We start from the raw sequence: 12306 nt of genomic DNA, 5'->3' as shown, positions 1-12306 counted from the left end.
ATTTCCTTTGACACCTACACTCACCCCATCCCACCCCAATTCTTTGCCAGTCTTTTAGCATGCGCCACCACAGCTGCACGCGCTCAGCAGGGTAGCAGGGGCTCGGTGTATTTTTCAATCAGCTGCGCCTCTATGAGCTTCTCCTCCGTTTGAGATATTCTGTCAGGTTGCTCCCTCCCAGCTCAGCCTTCCTGCAGTCTGTCAGATCCTGCTCCGTCTGTCTCCCTGCTCCATCTGCAAATGAGTGAACCCATCCACTCACCCGCACCCCGAGCCTTCAATGCACCCCCTGGCTTGAAACCCAGCATGGGGTCCCAGTTTCCTGACACACAATGATCTCTCAATTTGAGGGGAAGTAATCCATTTAGTTTGTGCACGCGGCCTCCATTTTGGTGCCTTTATCACAAGGCCCCCCACTCCCTCCCTGCCCTCCCTCCCTACCCCGCTCCCTCCTGCCTGTTTGCCCTTGTTGCAGTGTCTCATGATTTCGCAGCCGCAGGTTTCAAAGACGTCATGGCTGAACTGCTCAGCGCATGGCTGGTTTAGCCTTTTCAATCAGGGCTGTGAAGACGCCCGGTCAGTTTCTCTTACAAGCTCCAACATCTGCTGGACTGGGTCGTTATTTCTGGAATGTGCATAATCTCCTCTGAATGTGATATTCAAATAAGGGATTTTTGTAGCATGATCACAGTACAGATTTTATTATTTGCCTTTGACTCCAAACGTCTCTTTCAGCAGACGTCTGCAGAGCTTGTTTCAAACAGTCTGTACATCTTTCATCATTCTGGACAGATTAATAACAGGGAAATATTAAATACACATTAAATGTCCCAATCAACAAAATACACAGCTATTATTTCCTTCTAAAACAAAGCATATGAGTGTTTTATTTTCTAATATCTCTATCAGCATCATCTTCCAAAATGACTCATAGGTAAGTTTAAGCACAAAAACTATTGGTTCAAAAATTTTTTGTGAGGATCTAAATACATAACTGCCAATTGTCCAACAAATGCAATGGCACAGAGATTCAGCCTGTAGCTAGTTCATGAAAGCCTTTACATTTCCCACTAAAATGCTGGGTGTCTGCTGTTTTTTCCTGGGGTAAAATAATCTTCTGGTGCACAGCAAGTGGTGACTTTATCTTTTCACTTTGTTTGGAGAAAAACAGAGGAAGTGAGAGGTTTGCAGGAGCAGTGATATTCCACCCATGACTGTAAAAGAAAGAGAAGGAGAAAATGTACCATAAACACATAATATTTATACGTTTTAGTTTTTATTAATATTGTTGCCTTGAACAGTTGAGCAGTTCCACATACCTAGAGCTAGTCTACGAAGCCAGGGAGTGGCACACCTAGGCCCTAGAGGTGGTGGGGCCACAGGGAGGTGGCTCCATATAATTTCTTCTGGCCAGACGCTCCTCGGTGAGCTCCCCTTCCAGATCTGGCTTTGGGAGGTTGCCCTGGTTTCCCTGATCCATGGGGAGGCGACACCGCTCTGAAGACGGTCGATCATCAGGTGGTTTCAAATGAGCAATATCCCTTTTTAAAATGTTACCTTGTGTTGTCAGTGCAGTGTATGAAGTCCTTATAGGTAGAACTTGTCAGTAAATATGTGATAAAATGTGCATACATCAGTCCATCCATATGTTTTTATATGTATTCCATATACACAGTATCTCCATACAGCTGATATTCATGCTTGTCAGGTCTAATCCACTTGATCTCACCTTTTATTCACAGGTATTTGGCAAGTATAGTCAAAATGGAGAATGATAATTTGCTCTAACTGCAGTGTAGAAGGTATTTCAGAGACTTCAGCGCTCAGTGGAGTAGAAATAATGTTTTATGTCAGGGAAGAGGGCAACAGCAAAATCTCCTCTGAAATGAGAGCGACTGGTCGGCCCCGGCCGCTGCAGCGAAACTAACCGGCTAAAGGTGTCAAGCTAAGAGGTCACGACTCACACACATACAATAAGACGCACACACACAATCCGAAGATGGGACACTGTTGCCATGGGAACAACCTGCCAAATCCTGTGAGTGAGATGTATTTAAATGGAAATCTATCTGCCCCCCTCCGCACCCTCCCTCCCTGCACAAATCCAGATTCATTTCAGACACCCCAGTTAGTCTCTCCTCAGCCCCCTTCTCCCTTGTCTCGGTGCGTTTGGCCATGGCTGGTCGCACTGCAAAGACAGCACAGCCCAGAGGTTTTTAAGCAGATTATCGAACCGGTGGTGAAGCCAGTGGGGGCGGGGGGGGGGGGGGGGGGGGGGGGGGGACAAGGAGGGGCATGTGTGTGCGGAAACTAATAAACACAAAGAAAAAAAAAATTCCAACAAAGACATTTGGGGAAAGTGAGTGAGAATGGGAGGAGGCTCGGCGATGATTTAATTCAAATTGTCATGTTCCTGCTTGAAACGGAGACATACTAATTCTAGCTTTAATATGGATTTACTAAATGATGCCATTTGTTGAGGCAGCTGGGAGTGGACGCTGGTGCAAGGGGGAGGGGGGGGTGCGCTGAGGATTTGGCTGAGGATACGTGACAGAGCCTAAGTGGCAAATTAATGTTGAAGTTTTTCCTCCCCATTTCTTCTGTTTAAGCCAGTGTGGCACAGAAATGTTGGGCCTGATGTTGAGGGGGAAAAAAATTAAGAAAATTAGAGAGACGAGCACAAAGCAAGAGAGGAGAGGGGGATTTTCTCCCTCTGTTCATCCTGGCTGAAAAACGTTGTGTGGGTGTACGTGGTGCATTTGTTCCCCACTTGTTCTATCACACCTGATCGAGGCCGAATTACCAACAAAGAAAAATCAGGCAAATGGCTTTTGAGACCGTCAGGGTTCAAATAATCGCACAAGCATACATCACTGAAACACAATATACCCTGAGAGTATGAGACGCTTAAAAGCTCCCCGAAAACTTGTGTAAGCATTCCTCCTCAACATCAAATATCTCCGTGGTTTGATTTGAATGACAGTGGTCTGGCAATATGAGCAACCACCTCACAACTGTCGTGAATTTTTAACTCAAATTCTGCCAAATCGTGATTTTAGCACTGAAGTATGTAACTACATCTTTGTTCAACTCAGTCTTACCCACTTCAAACCAATGAGAAGGGCTCTGAAGTGAAAGAACCAAAGCTGCTCTGACTTTGGCAGAGGACTCTGTGTTTATGTGTTCAGGCTCTAATTACTGAGAGTAAAAAGGCTGATTGGGGAAATAGGTATTCAGGGAGTCTGTCTTGTAGAGGGGTAGTTTGAAGAACATATTCTACTTGTTATAACGGTGCATTCCTAAATACACATGTTTGTGTTTACTGAAATGACTGCAAAGTAACTGGCACACAGTGTAACACTGGGTAACAATGTTCCAGCACAGGAGTAATGGCTGGGTTTTGTGTCCCTGGGCAAAATATAATCAGGCTGCCCTGTGTGTTCTGTGTACTGTACCTGATGAAAACAAGAGGACACACTATATAAAAAGACACACTTTACATATGGCACGGCACAACATGAAATCTGCACCTGGATATTTTGTCTGGATAAGAAAAACTGTTTGTTAATGAAAGGTGTACACGTATGCAAACAAAGCATGATCAGATCAGCCAGAGCACATGTGGAGATGGTCTGGCTCACATTGTGACTGGATCTAAACCTGGTGTAAATTCAGTCTGCACAGTCTGTCTCAATATAACACTCATATGGCCATAGCTTGGAAGCATTAGTGGTCTCTGTAATTGTTCCTCCAGCCAATACTGGCTGAATAGAAGTCCTTTGTTAAAGCAATTACAATGTAAGTTATGAAGAGCAAAATGAACAATCTTCATTCTGTGCAAAAATGAATTCTGAAGTTCAGATGAAGGTGATATGTGGCCTTAGCAACCGGAGTAAGAAAAATAAAGTGGGTATCTTCCAAAGTTAGTACAAAATTCTTGCTTTGTGTTTCTGACTCCACTGCAGCTCATATGAAAAACATTGTCTGTGGAAGCACTAAGAAGGTAACTTGGTGAGACACCCACTGGATTAGCTTTAGCTGAATTTAAGAATTAATCTTTTCACAAAACAATTGGAGATTTTGTTTTCCCCCTACATCACTTGCATTGAAATCACTTTCTCTGCAGCCAGTATGAACAGGAGGAACACTTACAGCTACCAATAACCCTCTCAATCTACATTTAGGTCAGGGTCAGTGTTGTTTTAAGATAGACCTGAAAACATGGCAACCTCTCACTGATGAAAAACATCTGTCCAACAAGTTGAAAGGTTATTCTCATTCCTCTTCTTCCTGCTATCTCAAACAAGCCTGGAAAAACATACAGTGACCCCGTCCATGACAATGAAAAAATAAGAGGAGCCGCATCATAATTGTTGATGAATATGTGGGCTTTTCCTATCACAGCGGCATATTAAGAGCCAATGACATTACAGCAGATAAACTTTTCAACAATGGAAGATCACCCGTGGTCAGCGGAGGCCCACAGCTGCACCTCCTCCAGTGCAACTGAACCAACAGTCTTCCAGCCACAATCAAAACTCAAAGCTCCTCCAAGGCTACAGAAGTGTATCACTGCCATGTTGATAATGTGTTGTGTGTGTATATGTATGTATTCACTACATATGTATAGGAAGTTATTGCACGCTTCTTAACATCCTCAGCGGTAGCGGTGTTAGCCTTGAGTAGACACTGATAACTTGGCCCATTAGCGTTAGCCTGGACCAGGGTCCTCAGGGAGCGCGCAGCATGGAGGATGATTCTTCTTGTTGTAGCAGCTCTGCCGCCCACAGCCTCGCTCTTTAGTGTTTACCTATATATTTTACTCTGACAGAGGGAACAAATTAATCAGAAATCGCTCTCCGCAGCACAGTGCAAATGTACTCTTTGTGACTAATGATAGTTTGAGGTTAATTTGTACACCTCCAAATGTGCCTCCTGTGAAACGAGAATGTGTGTGTGTGTGTGTGTGTGTGTGTGTTGATGCGGACAAGCGTACACACACTTGTTTCTGTGTGTATACACTGTATGTGTGTAATCCCCTGGGCTAAAACAGTGCTTTTCCTATGGAGGTATTAATGAATCACTTAGCTACCAGTTACAGCTGCTTTGCCCGTATAAATAGATACTCTTACCTGTTTTACATTTTAATATGCATCATTAAGCCTTCTTTTACCTACCACACACTCATATGAAAGCACATAAGCCCTTATCTCCCTGCATTAGGTGTAAAAGCATCTTTTTAGTGGCATGACTCAGCAAGTAAATGGCTGTGTGGAAATGCCATTCAGTTTACTTTATTAAACCCCTTTTCCACTGGTCAAAAACCCCACCAGACCTGCTAACATCTGGCTTTTGTCTGCAATGGAAAACAGTGTAATCAACATTCCCACAAGGGTCAAATGACTCTGCTGTAGACGTGGGTATTTATCAGTTCCGGCTCTGATTGGCAGTGATATAAACACAACGCCCAGATGAACATGCTAATTTTCACCCCTTTTTCTGCTATAATGTCTTTCAGAGCACAGACACTGTAAACACACCTGTCACCTGCCCAGCACGGTGCTGTTAAATGAGAAACACCACATCTACAGTGCGCTCAGCAGTGACAGAGTGAGCTGCAACCCCGAAATAAGTTTTAAAAACACACAATCACCGATCGCAGCATCTCACACAGAGGCTCCAACACTTTTACAGGGGCACCAACCCTAAGATAAGACATGGTAAATACCAGTTTGCATGGTGGCTAGCAGCTCACTCTTTCTCTACTGCATTTGTGTGTGTGTGCTGTAAGTGCACGTGATGACATTGCTCCTTGCAGTTGTGTGTCCTCAGTCCAAACAAAAAGGCAAACTTGACTGGCAGTAAAAAATGGGTCAATCGGCTTTTATTAATGTTTTTACCTGCGTTTAAGAAACCCACTTATACCCACTAATTCTGGTGGAAAAGTACATTTAAAAGCAGTAAAGAATGCAAGAGGTAAAAGACAAGGAAAGAGAATATGCATAATGACAGATTAAGATATTTATACAGACTTTAATAGCTCAATAGGACATGGACCAATAATGATGGTTTCCTGGCAGCTGGTCTCTAACCAAGAAATAGTCTAGCACATAACCCTCTGTAAAAATGTGAACTGTGGTTAATACACGTTTGTTATTGTATGGTTTAAACAAACAACATGTTAATTAGCAAGCATTAGAGATGCTAGTAGGCTGTTTGGGTGTCTCCCAATAAGCACACTTGCAGTCTGGAGCAATTAAGAGGACATTCATGCGCCTCCAGTGAGCAGGCAAGTGTGTCCCATGTCTGAAGTGTGCAAACAAACAGCGCACTTGACTCACACTGGATGTCCACTTCTCCTAATACTGCTCCCGAGTTGTTTTCACAGCTAAGTGTATGTGCCTGTAAGCTTTTTTTAGCACGGACAGTGATCAGCAGAGGTGAAGAAGTTGAAGTCTGCGATGCTGGATTGAGCCTGTATGTTATTGTCCATGTCCACACATTACTGAACAATGACAAAATCTCTGATGACCTAATATTAACAATCTGGTCTTGTTAATGAGACTAATAAGGGTGTTGGTGAATCTGACACTGTCAGCATAAATGTTAAATATTATATTCTCATCAATCGCATCAATAATTTCCAGAAACCATTTAAATTAGCCTTTTTTATATAAAGTAAACCCACATGCTTACAGAGAACATTTAATTGCTTCATTTATTGTAGACTCTCCTTCAAGCTGCTGAATGTGTGTGTTTTGTAATACAGTACAAATATAAATATCTATAATACAACCATCAAAACATTGCTTGATCAAAACTTTTTTTTTTTTTAATAGCCACAGAGTGCGCTAATTAAACAACTGCGTCCCAGTGGGCTCTGATGGGCTCTTTCCCGTCTTTATGCTAAGCTAAGCTAACTGGCTGTTGGCTCCAGCTAAATATTTACCATAGAGATACAATATCATCTTCTCATTTTACTCTCTGCAACGAAGAAATACATGCAGTTCCCAAAATAATATTCTCTGAAAACTGCATCGTAATGTACTGTTTGTATATATATGTGTATGTATTGTAATGTGGGGAATTAGAACCAGAATTAGATCACTTCCTCTCTTTGAGAGCAACAGCAGACGACAGGCAATAGATTGATGTCGGCAGATACCGGCAGCCAGTGTGACACACTGCTGAGCTCATTATGTAGGCACAAGTACGTTTAATAAGCATAAATCTGCATACCAGTTAAACTTCCCTTTAACTTGTATGACCTCATTATACATCACTTTTCCAGGAGCTGAGTGACATTATGTGTGTCTCTGTAAAATGGTCATCATCATGTCATTTGATCTTGAATGATACGGTGGGACAGTCCGTAGGCGTTTTACTGCCGGCCAATGACGTAGTGCTACTGTACCAAAAAGTCCTGCTGAGTGCATCTGTGCAGGGTTTATATGGATCGAGGGGACTGGCAGCGAAAGAGAGACAAGTAAACATCTTAGCCACTTATTTTCACAGACAAGGCAAAGACACTGGAGAAATGATACTTTACAAATGATATGATTTTCCCCCCGAACAGTTTTAGCTCCGATTGCTGAAACTAACCAGAAGAAAATAAAGTGGTCTTGCGGTTGTCTCAGAGACATTTCCCACAGCTTTGTTGTCTTTCCAGACACCCCCCGCCCCACCCCCAACCAAAATGATTTCCCCCCATTATAATGCCCCCCTGAGTTCTGCTGTGGGTTCAGTGCATAAGATGTTTTCACGTGTCCTATGCCAAACGCTCGCTCTCCGCTGAGCATGTTAACGACCACCCCAGATGGGCTGCATCACTTCCTCTGTGAGCAGAGAGAGAAAGATGGGGAGACAGATAGAGAGAGAGAGAGAGAGAGAGAGCAGTGGTTGCCAGGGAAAGGAAGAGAGAAGAGAAGATAACCGGATAGTTATTCTTCATTACAACCTTGCAAGCCTTTGCAAACACATAGTAACCAGACACTACTGGCAGCATCTGCAGACACCTATAGACAATCCAGTTATTACAGTTTTAAAATGTCCATCATTCCTTTCTTTAATAATAACACTGTGCTCACCAAGTTGATTACTGTGACAGTAATTAACCATGAGCTAGACGCAGAGCTAGAAGGGGCAAAAACATGAGCAGCCAGACAACCATACAGGCAGTAAACACATCACCCAGCTTAGTCAAAAAAATCTAAAAGAAAAAAATGGAGACAAATAATAAAATTATTACCTGAACTGTCCATTGCATAGTGTTGGAGTGTTTGTGTTTAAAAGTGTAGCTATATAATGGAGTTAAAAGCTACTCCTCACCTGACAAACTACTACAACTACTCATAAAAATGGCTAAAGACACTAATTACATCAAGAAGCCCATTCAGCTTCAAAACCGCTCTTCAGAAACCATCTTTATGGACGTCTACGATCAGAGGACAGGGATGTGTAGGTGCAGGATGTGCAGACATGTCAGTTGTTTCTTAGCCTAGCGATGTAGCCGCTGTGGTACTTAACATGATTTTGAAAATAGCTATGCTACTTGAAAGCTACAGGAAAACGTAGTTAAACGCTGCACTGAAACTGCACTGAAAAATTGTAGTGCTCGTTGCTACTGTGCAGAACTGAATCCAATCACACTGGGGTTAAGGTTAGAAAAACTTCCCAAACTACAACATGAAGATCTTGTTGTAATGCAGGAGAATGATCATTTAACTTATATTTATAGAACATAAAAAAGTTTGCTGGGAAAGAGTCCAAACACAAGTGCTGACACAACTTATTCATACCCACATACTCCCATACACACACACACACACGTAAATACACACTTGCCAACCATTCTCCCTCCCCAGACCCCTGCACAGTAAAAGTTAACAGTGCAGGACATGGACTCTCTCTGAACTATCATCACCTCACCTCTCCCTCCAGCCCCACCTCCAGCTCCAGGCACCTCCACTCTCCCCAACTGTCAGGCCCACAGGGAAACACCCAATGTTGCGCCATGCTTACTCAGGAAACTCCCAGGTCTGAGTTCTTGCCCGTGGGCCTCCAACCTCACTGTTCCTCTGATCTCGAAGCCAGGATGCAGTTGAATGAATGTCAAGGTGGAGGAGGGCCAATCTCCACCTCCCCTGCTCCCCTCTCCTATCCCAGGAACTTTGTGGATGGATATCAGCCCAACTAACAACTCCGTCTTCTTTATCCTCCCTTCCTGCCATCTCATATTTCCCCCCTCGCATACGGAAAATCCCTCCATCTCTCACTCAGGACGCTCATCTCTGTAGGACCTGCTCTCTCCTGTTAGCGTTGTAGGTTTTGTGGTCCATTTTGTCTAAATCAATATGTGCAAAATGAAGAATAGATCGGATCACTTGGACATTTGGATGTGTATATTGGATATTTGTGGGCTTTTTTTTTCAGGTGTCTCTCAGGAAGGTCAGAGGGAGATGTGGTTTCACGTTTAGTTTGGATCCACTCAGACAGTGATTTGCTCGGCCTCTGCTACATCTCACGTTGTTGTCATGTAATGGGATGTGAGCCACAAGGTCAGTTTGTTAGCGCAGGTGTGCGTTTGCCTGTTTTACATTGTGCATATTTCTTTTGTGTGTCTGTGTGTGTTTTTTATGCAATCGTGTGCATGTTTGCATTATTTTCTCACATTGTCTCCCTACCCCTGTGTGTTTGTGTGTTTGCGTACTAGTGTTTGTGTGTGGTTGGCTGAGGTCGATGAGAAACCCAGCGTTTGGCAGGGGAGCCGCTGTGGCCACTGTTCTGTTTATATAAATTTCTGGGGCTCTGTGTAAAGCATACCGTGCTCCTCTGGCCTCACACACACACACACACACACTGACACACTCATCTGTAGCTTTCATTTTCCCGTCATTCACCACTGTAAGACTGTGTGTTCAGAGCCAGCCAGATCAGGGTGAAGGAATTAGAATTAATCAATCTTGTATAACTGCTTATGCTCCACACAGCTGCAGGCCTTAGTCACGCCGTTGTTTGTTTGATTTCACATGAGCTTTACTGAAGGGAGGAAAACAATTTAACATCTGCTGCATAATAAATTACAGTATCGTACCAAACTAATTAAGTAATGGTCAAGTTTGACTTTGGAGTGAGCGTGACTCACAAGAAAAGACCCACTCTGACTTAAAGACAAAGGTGTAGTAGGTGGAGATTCTGATGTTTTGGGGACCTGTAGGTTTGCTATTAAAAATAATAATAATAATAATATATATATATATATATATATATATATATATATATATATATATATATATAATCTTGCAATCATGTGAATGTCCTCTTCTGTGTTTTAAAGGCATTTACATCAATCTAAAAAAATAACACATCAAAATGAAATTGTTATTTGTGGAGAAAAATCCCCCTCCCCCTCCCTTTATATTGTTTTGTAGCTTCAAGGCAACTGAGGTGCAATATAATTATAAAGCCACCAAGAGAAATCTGATTTCTGCAGAACATTTAATAGGCGAACTTATACAACATATGCTTTAGAAAAGGTGTATTATTCACTTATTTCTTGATGTAATAATTCAGTATTTTCTGATTGCTTTTGGTTGTGAAATCTCATTTTCTGATGAATCTGTGAAGATTCGCGGTCATCCAGGTCATCATTATCCAAGAAAAGATGAATCAAGGCCGACCAGACTTGGTCATAGATTCTTGAAGACGTCAGTCATTTACACTTGGCCTCAGGTGACTCCAATTACTTCAACGACTGTCGTTACAACACCCAGGAGCACTAACAAACTAAGTGACATCAGTGGCCTTGGCATCGACCCCACAGAGGTTTCACACTTTGGTCTCCTTCAGCTTTTCTGCATTTTGCACAGAAAGTATTAAATAAAAGAAATCCAGTCTATTTGTGTGGCTTTCATTTTTTCTCCTCAAATCACATTCCACCTTATGCTTCACATTAGGCTGTGTGACCTGTCATGAATTGATCAAGAATAAACACACCTGCCTCTCAAACCGGATTGTGGAATTGATTCTTCTTCACAGACACTGCCTTCAAATGCCCATTACTGCCAGTACAAGTATTAGTACACAGCAGAGACTGCAGAGGGTAATCATTTCACATCATAATATATCTCAGTCACTGAAGGTCAGATCGTCCTAACAAGTAGCTGATCTACAGCACTTGATGTTTTTTTACACATGTGTAAAGCAGATATTTGTATTTTTCCAACACATTATCTTTAAAGATGTTAAATCATGACAACATGTAAGAATTAAAATATTTATCAATGGGGCCTCAAAAAGACTCACAGTTTGTTACCCTTTGATTTGGACATAATATTCTAATAATAATAAATAATAACATGTAAATGACAGCAGATTAATAGGGAAGTCAGCTGTATTAAAATACTGTATATGTGATCACAGAGAGTAGGAGAGAAGCAAACAGCTAAAGGTCTGAAACCAGCTGACACGAGGCCAAATGCGATGTGATGATGTTTGTTGTTTACCGCAGTTCTCCAACAGTTTTCAACTACATACTTAAATTCACCCTAACCCTATTGACCATATGCCCTCCAGCCATATATTAGGTTTTTACGTCGCCTTGTTTAAAAAAATGCAGAGGAGGCTGATTCATTTTTTTCCAGCCTGGTCAGTGTCTCTGAGGTCAATCCAGATGTTGTTCATCATTTTTCCAGCTGCTGGACAGTAAGAGGACACTGTTACATAAATGTCAGGGGGTGTCAAACTACAAAAGAAGGATTCATAGAATTGAAAGGGGAAATTATGCCCCTGTTTACAGAACATCTACATTGCAGATTTGTACCATGGAAGTGTTATTTATTGCCTTCACGTCTGTATTATCTGAGCTGCTGCTCCTGACTCAGGTTCCTTCCTGAGAATCGGCCTCTCTGTCTGGCATGAACACACGTCTTGCAGTGCATCTGGACAATGTCGAGTTAAGCTGTATTACATTTTCACTTGACATTCAAATCTGCCTCCAACATAGTCAAATTGGATTTTTCCTTCCGTCGCCAAAACCCAGATTGCCACTCATGTCTTTTTCTCTCCTAATATTTACATGCTGTAACAGCGCCAGTAAACACCTCATCTTGATTGTTGTGTTATCCCAACAATCTATTACTGACTCAGATGTTTGACTTACTAAGCTGCCTGTCACCTGGAAGGATTCACACTACAAAGCTCATTTCCATCCACATGACACCAAATTCGTCAATGTTGATGAGGCTTTGGGTGCATCTTGAGTGTATTTACATCTGGACTCCAAAACCAAAATAAACCGTTTCTCTA

The 12306-nt window shown here is 42.3% G+C and overlaps 1 long non-coding RNA gene across 1 annotated transcript; it reads right to left on the bottom strand.

Annotated features, from left to right (window-relative positions):
* Positions 1–755: 755 nt before the first annotated feature.
* Positions 756–9071, bottom strand: LOC139614481 (uncharacterized). The gene is made up of 3 exons (XR_011687053.1): positions 8929–9071; positions 1320–1497; positions 756–1214 (listed from the first exon to the last, which is right to left on the bottom strand). It is a non-coding gene; the product is annotated as an uncharacterized lncRNA (long non-coding RNA).
* Between the last annotated feature and the right edge of the window lie 3235 nt (positions 9072–12306).

The sequence above is a fragment of the Trachinotus anak genome, unplaced genomic scaffold, assembly GCF_046630095.1.
Source record: "Trachinotus anak isolate AG129_WGS33_773 ecotype Australia unplaced genomic scaffold, CSIRO_AGI_Tana_v1 ptg000034l, whole genome shotgun sequence".
NCBI lineage: Eukaryota > Metazoa > Chordata > Actinopteri > Carangiformes > Carangidae > Trachinotus > Trachinotus anak.
Note: the sequence above shows the minus strand (reverse complement) of the source record. Positions and strands in the feature narration are given on the sequence as shown.